This window comes from Centruroides vittatus, unplaced genomic scaffold (genome assembly GCF_030686945.1).
Source record: "Centruroides vittatus isolate TY-2023 unplaced genomic scaffold, ASM3068694v2 contig_749, whole genome shotgun sequence".
Lineage (NCBI taxonomy): Eukaryota > Metazoa > Arthropoda > Arachnida > Scorpiones > Buthidae > Centruroides > Centruroides vittatus.
The window spans coordinates 234257-260122 of NW_027122485.1; the positions used below are offsets into that span (position 1 = coordinate 234257).

General features: G+C 30.8%; 1 protein-coding gene across 2 annotated transcripts in view; it reads right to left on the reverse strand.

Annotated features, from left to right (window-relative positions):
* The window catches only part of LOC136981249 (CCR4-NOT transcription complex subunit 2-like), a 31330-nt gene extending 13451 nt beyond the window's left edge, over positions 1 to 17879 (reverse strand). For both annotated transcript variants that reach the window (XM_067277534.1, XM_067277533.1), the window contains exon 1: positions 17790 to 17879. The gene's annotated coding sequence lies outside the window, so the exon portion shown is untranslated. The remainder of the gene's footprint in view (positions 1 to 17789) is intronic.
* Between the last annotated feature and the right edge of the window lie 7987 nt (positions 17880 to 25866).

Below are 25866 nucleotides of genomic sequence, written 5' to 3' on the forward strand. Positions count from 1 at the left end.
AACCTATTTAATTTATGAATTAGTATTAAGTATACATTTTTAAGAAAATAATATATAGTAAACTCAAATCACCCATGACTCTGTATTTCAAAACAATAAAATGTGTTTGAATAAATATGTTTAAATCATGACTTTAGATATAAAATTAAAAAAAAATATATTAAAAATCCTATATTTAAGTAAAATTGCCATTTTATTTACACTCTATCCTTAAAATGCTAATTTTACTTATGACCTATATTAGTGATAATTAACAGATACTTTTGTAATAAATTTTTTCTTTCCCACCTTTATAGAGTTCACCCAAATAGAATGAATTTTTAAAACAATATTTGAATGTTTTGTAACAAATTGAAAGTTAATTATTAGTTTTAAAAATAAAAACATCAAATTAAATTTAAAATGCTACTTAACATTCTTCAAATAAACATTATTTTCACAACAAAAAAAATATAAAATATTTTTTGTTTTGTTATGAAAACAAAAAAATTTTGTAAAATAATTTCATACATACAAAAGAAAACATTAAAAATTCTGATTCTGATACATCAGTGAAGACTTGATTTAAAATTAACAATTAGTATTTTTACATACATTTTTAAAGTGATATCTACATACAGATATTTATTTTGAAATATATTTATCAAAAGTTATATTTATTTACTTTTCTCTTCTTTTTTAAAAATTTATAATTTATAAACATTTTTACAATTTAATTATTTTTCAAACTGTTTAAAATGAAAAAAAAAAACTACATTCCTGTTCATAAATAATTTTAGTAGTTAAAGGATTTAAAATGTTTTTAAAAACTAATATCTTCTACATTTTGCTGACTTCTGATGTTAAAATGTTATCCTAAAAAATTAAGTATAGGGTGGTGCACGAATTTATATATAATGCTGCTTTTTCTAAGAAGAGATATTGCTATTATAATTTTAACTTGTGTACTATAAGATAGGTTAAATCCTTTTTCTGCTATTTAATTGAAATGGCAAATAAAAATAAAAAAAATTACTGGACTTAATGCATGTATACATATAAAAACAGTATGAAATATGTATATAGACACCCAAAATTGTCGTAAATAATTGGGCTATTAAATTTCATATTAAATTTAATACGAGATGGCACCCAACACCTCCCTCTAGTGCCAAATTTATTTGTAATTCATAATTCATATTTCCAAAATATAGCCTGATTATTTATGGCAACTGTGGATGTCTATTTGCTAAGGGTTTTGGTAGATGTTTAGTGTTAAAAATATACATATTTGAAATATGTATATTTTTAACAATATTGTTAAACTTTCCTTTTTAATAATATACAAGCATTCTAGCTTTAATTAAACAATTAGTATCACCAAAAAAATGAATTTAAGCTTTTATATTTAAAAATGTGTTGTATTTTCCTAAATATAGGTTAAAAATCTAACAGGAAAAAAATTATCATCTAGCAGTGTCTATTCGATCTTCTATTTGTAAATCAGAATACCTTAAACAAAAATTTAGATTTAGAAATACTTTTAGTTAAATCTCAATTTGAAAATATTGAACTCAGACTTATCTTTTAAAAAAGTTGTTTACTGTTCTTTAAAAAAAAAAAAAAAATGATTTATTTGGATGATAATTAAGCAATGTTCTTGTTAATTAATATGCATATAACAACAAAATATTTTTTATTAATCTAGCAATCAGGAAATTTCTCAATGATCTTTTATTATTTTTATTACTATTTATTATTTTTTGATAAAATTCAGAAGACAATATTTTAAAAATGGAGATTAAATCTGTTTTATTGGTATGTAGTTAAAACACTTTTTATACATTTTACGTAAATAAGAAAAGAAGGTGGAGTCAAAAGCCAAGTGATTGAGTTAATAACACTATCTTGTGTTTAACAATTCAAATAAGCAATCTAGCACAACACGGTTTCTCTACAACTGATAAATAAGAAAACTTCATAGATTTCTTATAAATATAAAATGTTAAAATATCAAGATACACTTTGTTTAAATAAGTAAAATTGTTTATTTAGTTACAAATTTTGATACAGAAATGTATACAAATATACATATGTACATGAACACTTCACCTGAAATAACAAAAATGTAAATTGAAAATTTTTATGAATTCTATAATCCTTAATGTAAGAATTTTTTTAAAAAATAATTATATATTTCTGAAATTTGATCATTTCAAACAGTTTCTCTTCAATAAAATTATAATTTTAATAATCAACAATACATTAAATTTAGTCTGAAGATGTCTTTTTAAAAATGGAGAAAAATGTTCGCTTTCCAAAGTGAGTTGTTCTTTTGCTGGTTTATTGGTTTAGTGACATAAATTTAATGTAATAAAAGTTCCTCTATGAAAAATTTCTTCTTTTACATCAGAAAATCACATTATATAAAAAATATCACATCCATTTATTTTTAATATTAAGTAACACATTTTGTTGAATTTTCAATTCACACAAATCTTTTTTTAATACTATCTTTTGTGTTGTGAAATTTATTTGACAGTTATTAGTATTTAAATACAATATTTCAATTTTGCATTTACTATTTTATGCAAAAGATTTTTGAATAATTATAATTTAAGTTAATTGTGTAAGAGTATTTATTTAAAATTTATGTTCATTAATTTTAACATAAATTGAGAATTTCAAAATTTAACATTTTAATTATATCTTATTTCTTGAAAGTTTTGAAACTTAAACTTTATTTAAATTCATTTTGTTTATTATGCAGTAATGACATAAAATGTATATTATGCATAAACAATCTTTCATTTTGATTGCATATTTTTAAATTCTCCATTTCTTTCTAAGCATTATCATAGCATTTCCTAATATAAGGTAAGCCTATCATTGAGGGTGAATAAAGTACTTTCAGAGTTTTTTTCTATTAAATATTAAAAAATGAAATGAATACAGTAGAGCATCGATTATTCGAAAAATTTGAGACTGGGGTTGTTCAGATAACCGATCATTTATGAAAAAATATATTAAACACAAAACTGTACTGTATATATTTTGTATCAAACGTCTTACAAATACATACCTTACATAAAGTAGTACATTAAAGTAGGCCTACAGTTTAGGTTGGCAGGGAGGGGGAGAGTGCTGAGGCGCCACAGTACTAGCAGGAATTTGAATTTGCCGATTGGAAGGCTTTCAGTTAATTGATGTTTTGGTTGATCGGTATTCGGATAGGCGCTGCTCTACTGTAATTACTATTGTAAGTCATGCAACAGCATGTGATAAAACATATGATACTAAAAATTAATTCATAATTCATTAAGAGTAAGTCAATCAAACTGAGATTTAACTAAACTATTTCCAAATCTAAATTTTTGTTTAAGATGTCCTAGTTTACAAATAAAAAGTGAAAAATAAAAAGATACTTCTAGATAATAATTCCTTTGTTTTTTCTAGTGTTTTTACACTAGAAGAACAAAGGATAATATACAGGTATCCCTTGTACAACACAATTTCAATCTAACACAGTTTGGAAATTGGGGATATCCTCCATACAATACGACTTCTGGTTTCACTCTAATGTGGTTTTGGAAATCCTGTATATAAAATTTTACAATTTTTAAGTGTAAACTTTGTTATTCAATATTTTTTTATTCAAGTAAGCATGCGTATTGCCCATGGATTTTATAATATTGAAATTTTCAAATTATTTTGTACTTTTCATTAGGTTTACTTTAATGAAAACTGATAGGGCAAGGAAGAAAAAAATTGCACTAACTTTCCTATCTACCAGGTGTCAATGTCATTGCTTTCAGATTTTAGCCTTTGAGACCAGTGTGTTTTGTTTTTATAGATTAATCTTCATATTTAGTAAAGTTTATTTAAACATCTTTAGGTAAGTGCTACTAAACTTTTTTAAACTGTAGATAGCAATCATTTGTAAAACGATGAACAAAATACAGTGGTATCTTGATACTCAAACAATTCAGTATTCAAACACAAATTCTGGAAAAGAGTTGCTTGATCCTCAATTGAAGAAATGTGACTCACTAGAACAAATTTTCAATCAATAACATTTTTGTCATTCATAAAAATTTTTTATGATAAAAATAAAAAATATGAAAATTTTGCTGATACTTCTGATCAAGATCAACAAAAAAACTGAGATGACAATGATACTTTGTAAAAAGAAAAGGCTTTCATTTAATTAAAATTAATGCATAACACAGTACTTTTAATTGTGATTGTTAATTATTGATTGAAAATTGCTTTAATAAACATATTTCTCTTAGTGATGGAAAGTAGTAGTATACTTTTGCTAACTTTTGGAACCTAACCACATGTTCTGCAATAGACCTTCGTTTCGCATAGCACAGATTTCCGTAAGATGACACTTTTTTGGTATGTAACTACTGTCTTATATGAGAGATACCCATATATAGGAAAATGCAACACACTTTTAATTCAAGTATAAGAGTGCTATCACAAAAATTACTAGAATACATAGCTTCCATCTACTTGACCTTAAAACAGAGATAACCTGCAAGATATATGCAGGAAATTACATTATGTATACAAATGTGAAAGAAATTTTTTAATTACCTTAAATAAAAAAAATTTACATTAAAACACTATCATCTATCAAAACAATTTTCATCAACCTTGTATTATACAATCTGCCAATACTGATCACATTAATGAATTATACTAACATTTTAAAAATATATATTTTTAAAACTGCAGGTACTAAGAAAGCTCTTTTTTTCATGATCATCAGTTTAGCAAAGCCCGCAATGGAAGTACTGAGTGGTGAGAGACAGGACCCAATATATTCAAAACAAACTATTGGTACCCAAGAAAATTGAGGACAAAATTGGAACTTCATCAGCCTATCATTCCAAGGAATCTGGTCTTTACCATTCAGCTATCTACACATCATATTTAAAAAATTTATAATACAACTTTATTAGCCTCTACCTTTTAATTTTTATTTTTATGTCAATTGTATTTTGAATATTTGTTACATATTCAAAGAAACTGTTGTAAAATAATATTCTTTAAAAAAAAAAAAAAGCATAAGACTAGATTAAAGATTTTAAAAATAAAACTATAGTATTAATATTTCTCACAAAAAAAAAATTCTTTTACTAAAATCAGTTTGACAATAATATTTAAAAGCAAATAATTAGCCTACATCATTACATTTGTTTTTTCATGTAAACTAATTTACTAAAATTTTGAAAATGTTATATAACAAAGTAAAATAATTCTAATGAACAATTATATCATCACAATGCTAACTGCAATTTTTAATCATATTTTAATTTAAAAAATCATGTGATGTCCAGACTAGAAGTTCATATATAGCTATTCAGGGCCTGTGGCACCTAAGCTTTTTATATCTAATCTCAATTTTCATCTACCTAACTCCATTCTAGAGATTAAGGAAGGACAGATAAACACACACATGACAGTGAGAATATATAGGTCTGCAATTGGAAAACTGTCCAAATCACAGGAATTAAAAGCATCTAATATTTGAGAATAAGCAAAAAATATCTTAGATATATATCTGAGGATAAAATTCTAAAATGAATCATGTCCATAAGAACAAATTTCCATAACTGTAAAAAAGGCAATCACGTAAATGATCATTTGAACTGCCAATATTTGAGAATTAGTCCATGATTCTCTTGATTGAGTTCATCTAGTCCAGTGATTCTCAACCTTCTTAGCTCCACGATCCCCAAATAGTAAATATAAATAAAATTAATATTTCGCGACCCTTCACCCAAAGGAATAACAACAGTAAGCCTTACTATTACTAACTGAATTTTGGCTGTAATTATAAATGTAAATTCTTTTAAATACAGCGTTAAAAACTAAATACAGGAATTGTCTTTTATTGCTTGAAAACAATTTGCTTTTGTGTATTTCTAACGTAGATCCACATATGGAGAAAATTTTAAATGAAAAGCAAATGCAACCATCACATTAATTTCTTTTCTTTACATGTGTACTTACCATAAGTAAAATGTTTATAATAAATGATTTATTCTCATAAAATGATTTCATTATTGTTTGCAACTGCCCTTTAACATCACCGCGACCCCCAGGTTGAGAAATGCTGATCTAGTCTAACAATTGCTGATGATTTAGTATATAATAATAATAATGGCAACATTATTTATACATAAATTCTGTGTTACTTCTCAACATAAGATTTAAACCAAAATTTATCAATTAATTCATATAGTAAACATTATTTAAAATTTAGAAATAATTTGGTAGTGATATAAAAATATATTGCCAATTAACAAAGATGGAAAAAAGCAATTACCAGGTGGTAGAAGCAGATTTAATTTCATTAACTAACCGTTCTCATATTTTAAATATTGATCTCATATAGCCACATTATTTAATATAACTTCTTGTAATACATAACATTTCTTAAATATAAAATGAAAAGCAGATTTGACAGTAAAGGTTTACTGTCCCAAGATAATCTCTTGTTTTTAAACATGTTTGATGTAAAACAAATTTTGAAGAGACGTTGCAAAAAGTTCACTGAGTTCAGCATTATATCCACATTTGCTTGTCGCAAGTACTTTCGACGAACCTTACTGTCGTCATCTTCAGGCAAGTGCATAAATTTGCCAAAAAACTTTAAAAAGGAACAAATCCGATGCAGAATAAAACACAAAGCTTTACTAAAGCCGTTACGAACGTAAAGTGAAAATTCAAAACGTTCGAAAGCCGATCGAGCATCTGGCTCCGCAACTAGCGAGGCTGCGCATGCGCAGACACACGCTCACGCTAATCGTATATTAGATAATGCTAAAACACGCTTAAACGCTTGAATAACGTGACCCAAATATTGGCCAGATCAAGAGTGGGAGTGTTGCATGCTTCTAGCATGGTGATAAGGAGGGATTCCCAGATGAAAACTATTTTTCTATCATTGCAGCACTTGAGCATATGCGCTTGCAACCATAGCAGATTATAACCCTGTTCAAGAGCCTTTTTTGCCAGCTCTGTGGTGTGCCTACCCCTCACCACGTCGTCTTGGTGCTCAGCAAGGCAGCTGGCAAGCATTCTGGTGGTGGCCCCGATATATCGTGTGCTTACTCCCATTGCTAGATTTTTCAGTAGGACAGCATAGACCCCCGACTTCTTGAGTATGGAGAGCTTGTCTCTGTCGTTACACAGAAGCTTGCGTAAGCTTGGAAGTGGAGCTAATGGTAGTACCAGGTTGCGCATACTAAATAATCTGCAGATACGTATAGAGAGGGGTCCGAGGTACGGCAACGATGTTTGAATCACCGAAACCTCCCTCTTGCTGCTTAGCTTGGTGCTTGGAAACAATGATTTCTTTACCCTACTGAGCACATGTGTAAATTTTGCACATGAGAAGCCAGCCGTGCATACTGCCAAACTGATGTTATCTAACTCGATATTGGCCAGCTCCTGCATGGAAGAAAGCAAAAATGTCCTTATGAGGGAGGTGATGGCTGCATTGACATATTGAAAAGGCTGAAAGGCCTCTGCCGGGATGATGTACGGAGCTACATTGGACTTGTGGTGTACCGAGAATTGTAGACCTTCCGGAGACTTACGTATACGCAGGTCTAAGAACCTAATTGCAGCGTCGTTCTCTTTCTCCCAGGTAAAATTAATAGAAGGGTATATGCTTGAGAGGTGTTGCTTAAAGATAAGAAAGGCCTCCTCTGTGTCTTCCCACGCTACTAAGATGTCGTCTACATAGCGCAGATACAAGCGCGGGTAGCGGATAGCAAGTGGGGAATCAAACGTTCTGCGCTCTATCTCTCTCATGATGAGTTCTGCTAAGATGGCAGATAAAGGAGAGCCCATGGGGACCCCTTGCTTTTGTAAATAAATTCTCTGGTTGAAATGGAAGTAGTTATGCTCAGTGACAAAAGCGAGCGCATCTCGTAAATCAAGTACCTGCTGAATGCTGAAGCCGTTTTTTAGTAGGAGAGAGTTAGTCAGCATTACGGCCTCAAAGGTGGCTACAGAAGGGTATAAAGAAATTACATCTAGCTTGTAGAAGGTGTAGGAGTCATGTGGTAAAACTCCGATGCTTGACGCGATGGTGGACTTGGCAATAACAGAAGAGGGAGTAACGTGTGGGGAATCCGGAACTATGGCGCGCAGAAATTTAGCAAGCGCTTTCTCTAAATAGTAGGTAGGATGAGACCATTTGTTTACTAGCGGGCGTAGCGACCAATTTGCTTTATGGGTTTTTGGTTGGAAGAACAACCTAGGACACGCAATGTTGGGGGGAGGATCAAGAGGCCCAGTTACGGTTGCAGAAACTCCTGGTAGTACGATGATTCTTCTTGCTTTCCGTAGTGTCGTTGGAGTGGGGTCCTCACTCAATTCCGAGGAGTGCGACTGCATTAGAAATTTGTTGGCCCTGGTGAGAAAGTCACTTTCTCTGCACAAGACAAACCTCTTGTCCTTGTCAGAGATGAGAAGTCTCAGGCTGGCTCTGTCGAGAAAATGCTCCACTGCTCGACAGTCAACGACGCCATTGGGTTTACCAGAGCTTTGCTTTGCCGTAGCAAGACTCGAGAGTATAGATAGCTCCATTTGTGGACATGCAGCATCTGTTTGGCAGGACTTAAGTGCTGCTAATGTGGCTGGGATCAATCAGGAAAGATTATTGCTGGAGGAAGGAATGCACTTAGGTCCCCGCTGTAGAACTCTGTGCACATCGTTGGGCACATTTTCATCTGTATAGTTGTAATATGGGGTACTCGTCTCCACCTTGTTCTGCTTGTGCACCGAATGTGCTAACCATAGGAGCTTGCTGCTTAATTTCTTTTCTAACATCTGGGCAGAATAAGAAGCTATACTGTGGAGTTTATCCAGCTGCTTGTAGAGTAAAGTTAGGTGACACCTTGGTGAACTGAAGGTGCACTGCATAAAGGTTGAGCTCTGTTTCTGCGAGACACTTCCGTTTACTCCTGATCAACTTTACGAGTAGAGATCTTTCCACACTCGGAAGGTACTGCCGTAGGCACGGTGGAAACGTCTTGTACTTTAGGGAAATAGACATAGGTACCACCCTTTGTGTTCTGCAGCTTGGCTGCATGCCATGTTTAATAAACAAAGGTTGATAACTATGTTATATAATGTTAAAATAAAAAGAACTGAATATTTTCAAAATAATCTTCTTGAGACTATTTTTCATTCACATATAGAATTGTTAAATTTATTTTTTAAATGCATTTAAACTTACAATGGAAAATAAAATTTAATCACTGCTATAAATTAAAATGAAATTTACCATAATTTATTACATTGTTCTTAATATCATCTACATCTTCAAATGGCCTTTTTCAAGTATTTATTTGATTTTGAAGACAAAAAATAATATATTAGAGAGATTAGAAAAACATAGTTTAATTTTCCAATTCCATATTTTGTTAAAAATTTTATAATCACTGAAGAATGAGGCTGAATTCATCCAGAAGTTCAATTTCAATTTTTTCCAAAACTATTTTATTTAGTGAATTCATTTAACAAAACAATTAAAAAATGTATACAAAGTAATCTTCATTAACAGTGATTTGGTAGTAAAAATTTCATGTAAATAGGTGTTATTTTGATAAAAGAACATTACAAGACTCCTCTACTTAATGTCTTTCTGTAAAATGTCTTTTGTTTGTTAACATTCAAACTTCATAGAATGTATGTATCCTCAATATACATTTTGGGCCAGTTTATATACGAAAAATTTAAATTTATGCCCCAAAAATTTAAACATAACATATTTAACAAAACAACACATAGAAAAAGTAGTTATGTTCCAAATATAATTAGCCAAAATGTCAGAATTGAATATAGATGTTTAGAAAAGTACTTCAAGTGTCAAAAAAGATGTTAACTTCATTCTACAGGGATGTAAAGTAATGATTGAGAACCCTTCTAGATAGTTCTGTGGAAATTCTATTATTATACAACTGTCATCTTGATGTTCTAATATATAGCTTTGCAATTTTCTACTTGTAGCCCTAATATATATCACTTTTTCATCAATAGTTGTAATAACCAAGATGATATTTGTAATAAGATGTTAGCTTCTTATACACTCAAGAATATATGCACAGTATTATTATACTTAATAGAAACCTTTATTAAGTTTCAGAAAAGAAAAAAACAGAAATCAGAGCTCTCTCTCTCTCAACAAATATTGCATTAATTAAATGTAAATATTTGTCAGAATATTTCCAACAAAGGAGAGTACAGTAGTACTTCATACAACTAACTTCAAACACTAAATTTGACAGAAATTTGCTCTGGAGTTCAAATGATGCTTCTAAGTTTAAACTGTGCATGAAGAGAAAAAATGCACTCATTATATAAATGCCATCTGTTGTGCACCCAAGTTGTCTCACTCTTTCATTACACTCATGTGCTTTCAGCACTTTTTTACTTTATTTTTAGTTTGTTTTACTATACACATTGTGTTTTATTCATTGATTTTAACAATTTCTTTGTCAACAGCTTTTGGGTGCTCTTTACATTTTATATTCTTTAGTTCAAAATTTCCTAAATGGAACTTTTTAAACCACAGTTAACATATTTGAAGTTTAGGAGCATCTTCTCTATACACATTACAAATTTTTTTTAGTGCTTGTATACAGCTTTACTGCTTTATAACCTTTATGAAACTTATAAAGCTTGATATGCTTTTTATATGGACATTTCAAATTTGACTTTATTCAAACAAAATATACAGTAAAAAGTTTAAAATAAGCTTCTAAACAAAAAAATACAATCTTACATTAGCAATAATGTGTTAAATTTTACAACTATTATAATGAAATCACACATCTATGTTAAGTAATAACTGTTAAAAATAGGTAAAAACTTTCTGTTCAACCCAATATAACCTTTACTTATTAACCATGGCATCCAAGAAGCATGTAGAATCAACAGTGTCTAAAAAGACTAATATTGACAATTGAAATGAAAAAGGAACTTATCACAAAGCATGAAAGCAGTATGTGTGTGGCAGATTGACAGCCATGTTTATGATGCCAAAGTCAACAGTGTGCAACCAGTTAATGCAATTTTTATTTTATTAAATAGTGTTAAAATATGAAAACAATAAATTATGTCTATTTGATGTTTAAGTTTATTGAAATAGGTATTGTTACTATAATTTACAGAAGTGTCAAACATACTTTTAAAAATGTATTGCAATTTATTTCTTGCTTTTACTGTAAATTTGTCTGCAATTTTTTAAACAATTCTCTCTATTGCTGTGTTGGCATGCAGTCTGCACACATTACAAAAGAATTGTATTTCCCCAAAAATAAGCCTTGGCATGATTTTTCAGGATGCTCATAATATAAACCCTACCCCTAAAATAAGCCCCAGTTAAGATAGTTAAGATTGTCAGCCAGTTGGTCATATTTAATATGTCCATTGCAACCCACAGTGAACATATTGAATTATAAAATAATAATATTAACATAATGAAATATAAATAAATATTATTATTGACATTAATACTAAATAAATGATAATATAAATTAAGTATTTGTAAATACCCAAGTGAGAACCTTTGGACAAGACATCCCCTGAAAATAAGACTTAAAGCATTATTTGGAGCAAAAATTAGTGTAAAACCTGGTCTTATTTTTGGGGAAACAGTATTTTTTTAACAATATTAGTTATTTGATGAAAAAGGAAGCAATGTATTAAGTACTTTATATCCTAATACAATAATTTGTTACTTATTTGAAGACATTTTATTGAATTTTAGTTAATTTTAGGAAATTAGTTGGGAGTTCTGGATTAATATTGTGACAAGTTATAAATTTTTCCCATTTAAAATAATGGAAATTAGGCTTCCATTTAATGTTTTCCCACAAAACATGATTTTCAGGAATGGATTACTAATATTAAGCAGGAATTGTCTGTATTTTAGTTTTAACTATCATTTTCAAATCAAATTAGCCATTCAAAACACTAATAAAAAATTCTCCACATACAAGCAATTACTTATTGTGACATCATCACAATGCCAAGCTGCAATTTATTTATTTTACGTCGAATTTTGAAAATGCTATCAGCAGTTGATTTCCACCCCATTACACAATTAGCCCAAAAAAGATTAAAAATGCAATAAAATAAAGAAAATAACATAGGATGAACAGATACATTGACAGACAACAGTGGGAATCTAGAGGGGTGCAATTTGAAAATTGCAGCTCAATAAGTGAGAAAAATGTGTTCTCACCATATATTACTCTATCCATTGATAAGTATTTAATTACATTTTTACTCAATTGACAATAGAAACTTTAGTTTTTTTTCTTGCTTCATCATTATGTCAATCATAATAATTTACACAATACAAATCTCTGATGGAACAACTTATGCAACCAACCCAATAATTAAGTAATTTTACTAAGGATTTTGAATAGAGGATACTCTAAATTAAATTAATTTACTTCTAATCATTATCAAACAATCTACCAGATTATTAATTAGCCTTAATATAGGCCAATAAGTAATCAGATACAAAGAAATTTGGCTAGAGGTAGGTGATTAAGCAGCCATCTCAAGATTAATTTGAAATGAAATGAAAGAATATTACCTATCTCCTAATACTCCTATCTCAAGCCTAATTATTTAATAATTAAGTCACCTTGAGTAACTTGGTAAAGAATCTGGCTATGTGACATCTCTAATGTGACTACATACATAAATGAGTTTGTAGAGAAAATTGATAAATCATTCATTTATTATAAATATATTGAATCTATAAATATGAATATGAAAGTATTTTGTTTTGCATACAAAATGATAATGAATCATTTTAGATGCAAAACAAGAATTTCCAAATTTTAATCAATTTGTTTTAATGTGAAAAATTATATACAAATATATGCAACTAGAACAGGAAGTTTAGAGTACAATCAAACCTTTTCTATGTGTAGATAAAACCGAAGTGGCAGTGATTATTAAGGAAAGACACATACCAAATGGAACTGGATAGGTACATCCTATAGAATGCACAGAGATAGCAGACTAGCTACTTGACTTTCTGGGCAAACTACAGACAGTTTGTATGATTTTCTTCCACTAAGTTTGCAAAATTATTAGGATATCTAGCTGTGCTGTGAGATTCCCATCCACTCTGAGCTTTTTGCCTTTGCCAAAACCCATAAACTAGAGAGGCTTCTACAACAGTTCAAAACCTCTTCTCCCATGCAATTGTTGAAGTGAAGCCTACATAACTTTATTCATTCTAACTTACTGGACTATACTTTCAATGTCACTGATCTGTTTAAAGTAGCCAATCAACTGTGGGAAATTAGTTTAATGAACAAGGAGTGCCTAACCTTCCTGGACTTCAGCTCTGTATCCCTCCATCAGGATTAAGCCTTGCTTCTGCCATTTCAGGTATTTTCTTTTCCCACATGTCAAGCTTTTCCATTTGTATCATCAGCATATACTGCAGCTTTCCCATCTAGAGTAATCTCATTAATCTTTCTTTTGGATTTTTAACAGTAAAATGGTCATGTTCTGGACATACGGAAGAGACTAAAAGGAAGGAGAACACTTTTAAAGTTCATCCATAGTAAATTTTTTTTAATTTTTCCAAGTTTACATGCTTTGCTGTTAAAGCCAACAGATCTGTTTCTCCATACTTGAATGTGAATATAAAAGAAGAAATCCTCAAAAGTCTAATGTATGAGTGTTTCTTATATGAGTATTTTCTCAGCTAGAAAATAATATTTATGTTTAAAAAAAATGAGTCTGTTAGTAAAAAGTCAGGTGAGTGTGCTGAATAAGGGAATCTCACTAGCTGTACTTTTTGGAATGTTTTGTGACAAGTGGATGAATGCAACACAAAACATTCCAAAACATACAGCAGCAAGATAATATGTCTATTGATAGATCCTTTATGAGATGAAGTCAAGTCTATATCCATATAGGACCTACTTCTCATTGCATGTTACAATGCAAAGCAAAACTATCATTTTGTGTTTTCTTTCCAGGACAGAACTGCTTAACTCCAAGTGGTTTGTCTTGTTTGTCTCTCATAGAGCATCCATTTATTTAATTTTTTGCCCTCTAGAGCAATCAAGTGTCTGAACACTGCTGAATAATGAACATCCTGTTTTCCTACATTACAGACATTTCCTAAAAATTTTTTGAATGGGTCAATTGGTCATTGTCAATAATTTTAGCATACATATTGTTCATTTTGCAGGCTTATGTCTCCTGAACAGAATTTTTGAAACCAGTATTATAGTATTTTTTTTTGTTTGCTGTTTCTTCTCTAAATACTCTATTAATTTTCAAACCATTTCAGTTACATTACGCTTTAGTTTGGCTTCAAAACAAGACTATACAATTTGACTAAATGGTCAATTTCAAAGCCATTTACACACTTCTCATATGACATTGAATGAAACTAGTGTACACAGTACTAGTGGCATTGCATCATTTTTTGTGAGTAGATATAAGGGATCAAGAAATGGAAACAGAGATGATTTGCCATTCATTCAGTGGAGTCTAGGGAATGGGTACTCCAGGAAAACAGGAATCTAGAACAATAGAGCCTGAAAAGAATTTTAATTTAGAGCTAGTTGCTGAAATTTTTTAAGGAAAATGGATTAAATGAATGAATAACTGCAAAAATATTTATTTAAACTGATTTTCCATAGTATATTAACAATTAAAGTCAATTTTTTGATAATTTAATTTAAAATGTCAAACAGAGTGAACAATGCTCACTCATGGAGGAATTTTGAGATATACCAGTGACTAATTTCACTCATGCAGGGCTGATTAGAGCTGTTAATTTAGACTAGTCCATTTTTAGGTAATGGAGATGCTTTTAAAATATGCAGCAAAGTGTCAAGTTACTCAATAGAGCTAGTGAATTATAATCCTGCCAAAAGTTTTTTACAACAAATCTGGTGACTACAGACAAGTATGAAAAAATTAGTGCACACTATAATATTTTCAAGGTAAAGATATATCTTCCATATGCTAATTTACTATACTACTGCACAGTATACAGAACAGATCACCACTAGTTATCAGGCATACAAGACTGTTTCATATCAAGAAGTAGGTTCAAAGTTGCCACATTGTAAAAGTGGCCATTTCATATGCAACAATTTGATATAATGCTTATCATGCAAATAAAATCATTTAATAGGAAACTATTTTTATATTCTAATTATTTAAAATAAAATATAATATATATATTTAAACAGTATAAAAAAAGTAAATTTAAACACTATAGAAAATACACATAATACATTGATTAGTTATTTTGCTCTTTTAAAATAATAAATCTTGCTCAAAAGTTTAGACAAGAAAAAACAGTAATGCTTGATTACACATTTAATATTTTTAAATGTGTAATCAAGCATTTTTTGAATTGCTCTTTATTGTATTTAAATAAAAATGTGACTTAATTTTAATTTCATAATTTAGAAACATAGAATAAAATAAGCAACCATTTTAATACTACCAAAAATAAGTTTAAAAAATTTAAAGTTATTATATATTAACAGAAAATTAAAAATAACGCAGTATCTTAACATGCCAGATATATTTTTATTTGAAATATTACCAGATAAAATCTGGTATGTAATATTTGATATGAAGAAAAAATAAACAAGTTTTAACTGTAGTAATTTAATTTATATTTTTCACTCTCTAATATTAGTAGTCCTGTCACTGTATTTCCATTAAAAATATTTTTAAACAGTTGTTATGTTTTTAATTAATGGATAAAGATAACAGATTATTTCTGAAGTGAACTAAATGTAAATTGAGGTAAAATATATACCTAGCAATAATCATTACAACAATTTCACATTATGTAAAATTTCAGTGTTTAGATTGTGTAATAAGTTTGGATTTTGATGATTCACACACTTTTATGATTATTTTAATGATAATATTTATAATACAAATATATACTGTTATACATAATACAAAATTTGATATATTTGTACAAACATATCAAATTTTAGATAGCTGAAGTGTTATTTGTATATAAAGCCAGCTCTTAAATCCAGTTCTTAAAATGTCAGATTACATATTTCTTTAACTAATTGATAAAAATTACTGTTTTTTGGAAAAAGATGTTCTAATCTACCATCATATTTATTAGATATTATATCCTTAGATATTGCTTAGTGTTAATTCTTGCAAAATTATTTTAACAGAAAAATAGTCAATAGCTTGGAAGATATCAAACCACATGTCCTAGTTTTTAATAATAAAAGACAATGTTTTACATTAATGAAATTTACAAATTATCTAAAACAATGAAAAAATAAAAAGTAAAATAGTGCATGAGTTTATGATTAGAGATATTTTCTTACATTCTACATTTAAAAATTGAATGAACTAATTAAATAAACCAACACACAATACTTTATGTTAATATTATCTAGATATATAAATATTAAATATATTATTAAAAAATTTTCAGTAATATAAATCAGAAGGACCTGAGGAAGAACCTGTGAAAACATTTGATTTATAAGATTAAACATATTATGCACCAGTTAAAGGTTCAAGTGAGTCCAATTTTTTGTTATATGACATAATATATAAATCAGTCACTCTTTTCTATACATCCTTTCCTTTGGGGAAAGGAATTTTGGAAGAAAAACAATATCCTTTCATCTAGACTGATACTCTTAATTCACTGAAAAACTGACACTACTCTGTTATAATTACATATAAATCAAGCCTAACATAGTAATAAACAAATCATACAGCTGAATTTTAATCAGGCTATAATATGGTTGATTAATTATAATTAACCAGATTAGATTCAGATTAAATTCAATGGCATCATTTTTTATTACAACTCTATTATCATCATTTTGTTTCAGTTTACCAGAATTAAATAACAAAATTACAAATGGTAAATAATATTTTTTGAAATTATCTCTTTTAGAGAATGGTTTAACAATAATGCAAATGCACGTTAATTTATTTAAGTGAAATATAGACCAAAAAGATATTCATTTGTATATTTTATAACTATCAGACTTTTAAAAAATGACAGAAAATTATCTTTAATGATTCATAATTTATGATTTGTCAATAAAACAAAATAAAAACGTTCTATAAGGTGTTACATTATTGTAAACTTTTTTATTAGCAGCAATTGTAAACTAAATAAAACAGAAGATGTATACCTGTTTAAAGATACATGTTTAACTACAATTATACCATACAAAACAAAAAGCAACAGGTAAAAATTGAAAAAAAACATCCATAATGTAACACGAATAGAGACACAATCAGTATATAAAGTACTTGTCATTACGTTAACTAAGAGTATTTTTTAGAAAACATATTGTAAGAATGTATACGAACTTCAGACAAGTTTTTAAATTTAACATCATATTTGTCCATAGTAATTTGATCATATAATGTGAGACAGAGTTCATTATGATTAATTTAAAGAGCATATTTATCTACTTTTGTTGAAAAAAATGGCTTCATTTATGTTACATGGATGCCAATGATAAATATAATATTCATTGTAAAGCATTGAAATAAAGTAGTTTAAACCACTTGAATTTCTTGTTGAAACAGTTTAATATGTAGAAATTCATTTCAGTTGAGATGATATATAAAAACTGATGAAAAACATCAACTGATTTAGGACTAAACTTTGTTATGAGTGTAAATATTTGTATCGGTCGTAAAGCGCAAAAAATCACTTGTGTTTATACCATATGATTTATATATAATGTTAAGACAAATAAAATACCTACCTTTTTTGTACAAATCTCGAACTTTTTACAATCTCATTAGAGTTAGAGGTTTTTCAACTTTGCTTCTCTCGTCCTTAACGCCATCTGACGGATAGATATTGGCAATTTGTTTATTTTCTTTTGTTTTGATATTTAAATTTATATTTTCAAGAATTCTCCTTAGAAATTAACTAAATCAAATCAAATAAAAATTTATAAAATAATAATTTTGTAAATTATTTATGGTACAGTACGTTTCGGTTTACATTTTAAAAAAAAATTTTAATTAGCAAATAATTAAATCAAAATTTTAAATAATGTGAAGCTTCGGAAGTGGGCCTAGAATTTGTGCAAAAAGAAAAAGGGAAATTTTTTTTTTTGTATAGAAGAAAATAATATTAATAATTATTTTAATGTCGTAAAAAGAAACCACCAAACGAAAAATGAATATTTTATGTCCATATAAGGACATGTCTGTAAAAATTTCTAAGTCGAACTACTCGTATTAAAACAATAGATGAATTTGAGTACTTAGATCGAACATCTTCGGTAGGAATCGAATTGTCATTCGATGTTGACTCATCCCGCGATCTGGGATCCGATCTCGTTACAATTCGTAACGAGGAGGGGCACCAATTAGAGAGCGGGGGCAAGTCGGCATCGATCTATCGGAATGTTCGATCTGGGACCAGGGCCGGATTAAACCACTTTGGGGTCCTAGACATTTTCTTCTTACCGGGCCCTCTCCCTCTCCCTCTCCCACAAGAAATAGCGCGTCCAAAAAATATAAAACAATAAATAAAACAAAACTAAATAATGTGAAAAACTAAAACAAATCTTAAATTTTTATTAATAAAAAATATTTAATATACAACAATAAATTTTAGTTTTTCTAGAAAAGTTTGAACAGTTTGTTTATAAATTTTAAAAAAATTTGCATTTATTTTATCAAATGTCTAACAAAAGTTGTTATACTATAACAATACGAGTATTACCTTAAAATATTAATTGTTTAATTTATCCTTTTTGGTTAACATTTAAATAATATAATATTTTACCCGTGAAAGATAAATTGAATAATGAAAAAAATAATGTAAATAAAAGCCAATATAGTTTTTAAAAAGTAAGTACAGTAGAGAGTCGTTAATCCGAATCAATTGGGGACTGGGGATTTTCGGATTACTGATTTGTTCGGATAACCGATTATGTACAAAAAAATATATTAACCTGTCCGATGTTCAAATTTTTCTCCGTTGCGTGTCGCTTCGTGTTGAATTTTCGTCGATTTTAAGCCTAACGAAAATTTTTATAATAATAATCGAGGCTTTTTTTTTTTTAACTCTTTCCACCCTGTGGGCACTAAGAGGGCCTTTTTTAGTAGGCCCATTATGGGTTCGGCCAGGCCCACAATGGGGCGACTGGGTAGTGAGGGACGGGGCCCGACATATCCGAAAGGACCACCCCCGAAAAATTCCTGGGGATTATTCGACCCGTTCGGATTCGATCCCGGGTCCCCCAGAGCTGTAAGCTGCCACCTTAACCGCTCGGCCATCCGGCCGCTTATTAATCGAGGCTATTGTACCGTTAAAAATAATTTCTTTATTTTGTACAAACAAAATAAATATATTGAAGAATATAAAAACATAAAAATTATACTTTAGAAGTAAATCTAGTATCAAAAACGTTCGATTCAGCACGACACAGTCCGACTGAAAATCGTTCGAATAACCGGCGATTCGGATAACCGTGGTTCGGATTAACGACTCTCTACTGTATATAAATACGAATAGCCATTATCTAAAAATTTAGAAAAGTAAACTATGTTATTTACAAACATTTTCAAAATAGTCAGTTTGACCGGACCCTAGACATTTGTCTCATTTGTTTATGCGATGATCCGGCCCTGTCTGAAACCCAAGAGAAACTTATATAAACCATCCGAAAAAAGGATGTGAAGTTCTTGGTATTTGGTTCATAGCGCTCCTCTCCCGGAATTTTTGTGCTCCTGTCCATCCACACCGAAGGCTTGTTCGACGTCCCAGGATTTGTGTTCCCGTCCCGTCAAGAACTAACTCAGGTGCACCTGGTCATCAGTGGTAATCGCTGCTAGTACTGTGCGCCCCGGAACCATCGATCTCCGCTTCACCTTCGCTGGAGGAATTTAAACGACTGTCGGGACATTTGAACTTTTTATATCTTTGAAGGACTTAGTTCCTTTCGTTGGATTGGCATTACGCCTCTTTGTCGGCTTTGTTGTAAGGAATTTTTATTACTATTAAACGGTTTGACGATGGGGAACCCGTCTCTGAGAGTTTTTCCTACTCCCACGCGTTGGTCGTGACCGCGCGACATCCTGACTAACGCAGTCGGCCGGCTAACTTCAGAATAATATCTTCAGTTTTAATTCGTAATATCGTTGTTAAAATATTTTTGACTTTTTAAATATATATTAGAATAGTTTTAAAAATATTTTAAGCATATTATTATAGTTTACATTGCGATAAAGTGTAAATAAACTCATTAACACTTTTCATTACCAGATAAAACTTTTGTACGATCTTTGTCGTTATTTAGTAATCAATATTTCGAATTCTCATACGTTCCTATTAACTGTAAACAATTTCACGTGTAACTGTAATTTCGAATATGGTATAATAAAAATTCAAATTTTATATGTCCTCTTTTCCCGTTCATTTAGGGGTGAATTGGATTGGGTGATGGAGTAAGGCAACATAACAGTAGGCCATCTACCAGAAGGTGCCTCGCGGAAGGATTTTTTTATTAGAAACTGACCCCTAGTTAAATGTTAGACACGTGAAGAAAACACGAAAGGTTTTATGTGGCCATCCCCACATGCAAATTCGCGCCCAACTGCCAGCATTGAATTATTTTATGTACTCCGCCACTAATGGACCATAAGAAATTTTATCTGTATTGAGTTAAACTTCTTTTATTCTCGAACTTTTTAATCGGGTATAATAACTCAAGAATATTTTGCGAATACGTAGATAAAAGCAACTAAAAGTGAATTTTTCATCCTTAGTTACTTTTCAGTAACTGACACGATTTCAGAATTTCTGAAACCGTGACAATTATTTGATAATGACTTCATTGTATATAATTTGAATGAAATGATGATCATGCCAAATTAGTCTATTAAAATTTTTCTTTTTCTATTAATTAATTAATTAATTAAACATAATTTATAATATATTATTATTAAATTATACCGCGCGATTATTCAATTTTTCAACTAGTTGTAATCATCGACTATAATCAAATGAAAAATTCATCGAACATAATTTTACAAAAACAGATGAAATTTCGAAATTCAGAGTCATAATTTCTATATTTTACAGAAGTTATAGATGTGCAATAGATTTATTTATTTTATTACTCTCAAACATCATTCATTTCTAAGACAATTTTTATTATGGAAGATAATTAAAGTATACTTTATAATTGAAATAATTATTTTAAAACATTATTATTTTTTAATTCTTTTTTCCCCGAGTTGACAAGTCTAATAAAAAAATAATAAAATCGTTAAATTTTTCACCCGATCTAGAATTGAATTTCGCTACAATTTTTTTTTTTTAACTCTAAATGATTTAGAGTCTGGATATTGTTTTTAAACGAGGGTTTTTTAAAACTCTTTTCGCCCTACGGGCCTTTTTATCAAACCCTTTATGGGTTCGGTTAGACTCACAATGGAGAGGTCGAGTAGTAAATAATAGAGGCCTAACATATCCGGGATAGACTACCCTGAACATTTTCTGGAGATTTTCGACTAGTTTGTATTTATTCTTGCGCCTTCTAAAGCGATAAGCCGACATCTAACCGCTCGGCAATCCGATAGCCATTTTTAAACGAGTTATGAAAGCATTGTTATTACTCATTTTTCATTCTTGTTCTTTTGAAGTCAGTTTTATACAGCATTAATTAAACTAATTTATGCAATTTTAGTTTAATTAATGTCGTATAAAACTGACTGCTCGTACAAGTTTGTTTTAAACTTGCGACTCAAAAAGGCCCAAAATGGCGGCTTCAGTATGCGTGTCCTGACCTTATGTAGACCTTGCCTATACTGAACTACAAGCAGCGCCATCTACTGGAAAACACTAAAATGGCATAGAATGAATTGTGAAAGGCAAGAAATCGTAAATATAACTTTCTTATTTTTGGTTTCTGGTCCAAAAGTAGGGAATCGTTGGATTCGTCTCGGTCCTCTGAGTTCAGATATATACTCAGTCCCGAAATTCCATGGGGAGTAATCTATATAACATCCTAAAAAACTTTTACATTTCACAGATTCACCTATATTTTGATTTTCTCCATGGTTGCAACCTGCGTTAATCAATGTTGTAGAGCGATCATCGATGGATTTGAAACATCGATGACTGATGATCGATCGTTTAAATCCATCGATGAATCATCGAACATCGATACCATCGCAGGGCACTAATGCAGGCTCATTTTAGATTCTTAGGCAGGGCCGTGCCGTGCTATGATGCAGAGAGGCGGCGGCATAAAAAACATTTAAAGAGCGGCATTTCAAACATTTGCATCATACTAAGAAAATCTACCGCACGATCCTGTTCATAGGTACCTTTCGGTTGTATTTTCTCTCGTTGTAAATCTAGACGAAAAAAGCGCCAAAATGCCTACCGCGTAAGTCCAAAATGATCCAACGAGTTTATTCAAAATTTCAGAAGTTCATAGTATTCACCGTAAACACTAAATGTTTCAAATTTCATTCAAATCGGTTCATTGATCTTGGAGATATTAACGATCAAAGTTGGCACTTTAATATTTTACACACACTACTATAAAGCGCTACCACATTCTACGTAATACTGTATGACGATTACAGATTAAAATTACTAAAATTCTTCTCGATAATTTTTTATTGCAAATGTTTGCTAATTTAACATAAACGTTAACATATTTTATAAAGAAAAAAGTAATTTATCATAAGTTATCTAACCTAGCAAATATAGAATTTTATTTTAATATTATTTTTATAACAACAAAAAAACATCACGACACATTAAATTATGTAAAACTAGCAGGTAGGCCCGGCGTTGCTCGGGCAAAAGTAACGAAAGAGAAGATTAAGATTATTACGTTACAGTCCAAAAAAAAAAAAAAAAAAGTGATTTCATCAACAAACTAAATATTTCTAAAGAAAGGTCGAATTTGAAAATCGAATGTTCTAATATTGTTCGATTTTCACGACGTGTTCTGATTATATCGTTCGATTTTCATCGAATGTTCTAAAGAAGAAAAGTCGAGAAAAACCGAACTAATCTGTTTAAATTTGAAAATCGAATATGTTCTAACATATTACTCTTTTTCTTTTTTTTTTTCCTCCAGCGCCCGTAAATCTTGCACGTCGCTTCCTCTTGTTCTCCATTGTTACTTAACACTTTGGTACTTAAATTTGGTACCCTGTGTACCGAATTTCAACTTTTAACTCCTAACCGTTTTAGCAAAAATTGAGATTATTACGTTATAGTCAGTATTACTTTTCACAGAATGCAAGAATTGGGTTCCCCTGTTTCCAGACTAACTAGAGAATTTTTAGGTGGGTCTAAAAATATTTCGATTTCCCGCAAAACGAAAAAAACTGCATCTGCGTTTTGCACGTCACTTTCTCTTAACACTTCCATTGTTATGTAACACTTCCATCGTTAATGGAACTGTTATGACTTAATCCCGTCCCTCCCCCCGTGGAGAGGAATTTCGAAAAATCCCTTCTTAGTGTGCGTTCTCGTGACGTACCCTGTGTACCAAATTTCAACTTTCAACTCCTAACCGTTTGGACACGTCTCGATAACGTATATAGAAGCTTTAATCCCGTCCCTCCCCCAGTGGAGAGGAATTTCGAAAAATCCCTTCTTAGTGTGCGTTTTCGTGACGTACCCTAACTGTATACCAAATTTCAACTTTCAACTCCTAACCGTTTGGGCTCTGCGCTGATTATTATTATGTTGGGTTAAGTGAGATATACTCGGTTAACACCGGTGGCTGTGTACTATGCCGGACCAGAGTCAAGGCATAGTAACCAAAACAGAAATTAAAGAAGTGTATCAGTGTGTGTGTCTGTATTCAGGAATTTTCTCACAATATGACATGTATTCAATATAGTGGCTTTCTGCAGTGTGATGTATGTGTTTCTATTCAATTCTAATGTGCCCAGGCTTTTGTGTAGTATGTGTGGTATGACACCTGTAGAGGAGAGAACAACAGGTACAATAAGCACCCTATCCATCCTCCACAGATGCCTTATTTCCTGGGCGAGTTCTGTGTACTTGCTAATTTTTTCAGTGCATGCGTTTTGTATATTGTGAGTGTTTGGAATGGATATGTCTATAATGTATGTGATTTTATTGTGTTTGTCAATGAGTGTGATGTCTGGTCTGTTGTGGTAAATTGTTTTATCTGTGATTATGGCTCTGTCGTAGTACATTTTGTGCGTGTTGTTTTCCAATACTGTCTGTGGAATGTATTTGTAGTATGGTTCGTGGATGTCTACTAATTTGTGTTTCTTTGCAAGCTCTTGGTGTATTATATTTGCTACTTGATTATGTCTGTGTAAATAATCTGTCTGTGCCAAGAGCTTGCAACCAGAAGTGATGTGTTGTATAGTTTCTGGCATGATGTGACATTTTCTGCATGTGTCATTTGTGAGTGTTGCATCTTTGAGTATGTGTTTTCTGTAGTTTTTAGTATTTATGACCTGATCCTGTATGGCAATCATGAATCCTTCCGTCTCCCCAAAGAGGCATCCCCGAGCTAACCAGCTGTTTGACGCAGTTTTGTCAACAAAATCCTGGGCCAGATCATAAGGATGCCTGCCATGGAGTGCCTTTCGAGCCCACGATTGCTTAATGGTGTCTATGCTTTTTATATGTTGTGTTGTGTCCATATGATGTGAGTGTAAGTTTAATGGTGTGTTATTTGAGTCTGCTAGAGTTACTGCTTTATGTAATTGTGATGTTTCTTGTTTTTTGTAGAAAAACTCTCGCAGTGACTGTATTTGTTTGTAGTGAAGGTTAACTATGTCAATCAGGCCACGTCCGCCATCTTTACGTGGAAGGGTTAATCTTTCTGTGGCAGATTTAGGATGATGTTGTTTATGCTTAGTAAGTGTTGTTCTTGTTTTCCTTTGGAGTTGCTCAAGATCTGTGTGAGTCCAATGTATAACTCCAAAAGAATATGTGAGTACTGGGATGACATATGTGTTTATTGCTTTAACTGTGTGTTTTGCATTTAATTGTGTTCTGAGAATAGCATTTAACCTACTTTGGTATTCTTTAATTAATCTTTGCTTTATTTGTGTATGTTCTGTTAGTTTGGCCTGTTGGAATCCTAAATACTTGTAGAACTCGCCCTCTTCCATGGATTCAATAATGTCTCCATTTCCAAGTGCAAAATCTTCTTTCTTCAGGATTCCTTTTTCTATGTGAACTGTTTTGCATTTATCTAGGCCAAATTCCATTTGTATGTCCTTGGTGTATGAATGTGTGATTTGTAGGAGTTGATGAAGTTGTTTTTGTGTGGATGCATAAAGTTTTATGTCATCCATGTACATGAGATGTGACAGTGTAAACTGTGTTGTTTTTTCGTGTCTGATATTGTAACCATATTGCGTGTTGTTTAACATGTTGGATAATGGGTTCAGGGCTAAGCAGAACCAGAGAGGACTCAAGGAATCTCCTTGAAATATTCCTCGCCTAATAAAAATTTGCTTTGTTTGTATGGAAGTGTTACTAACCCTGAGATGTAGTGTTGTTCTCCAGTGCTGCATAGTGTTTTGAAAGAATGCAATGAGTGATGGATGTATTTTGTACATGTGTAGAATATGTAGCAGCCAACTGTGTGGAACACTGTCGAATGCTTTTCTGTAGTCTATATATGCCATGTGTATGTTTCTGTGTTGTTTGTGTGCTTGCCGTAGAATGACTGAATCTATGAGTAACTGTTCTTTGCATCCCCTGTGGTTTCTACGACAACCTTTTTGCTGTTCTGTTAGAATGTCGTGTTCTTCAACGTGTTTGTATATTTTGTTTGCGATACAGGATGTCAATAATTT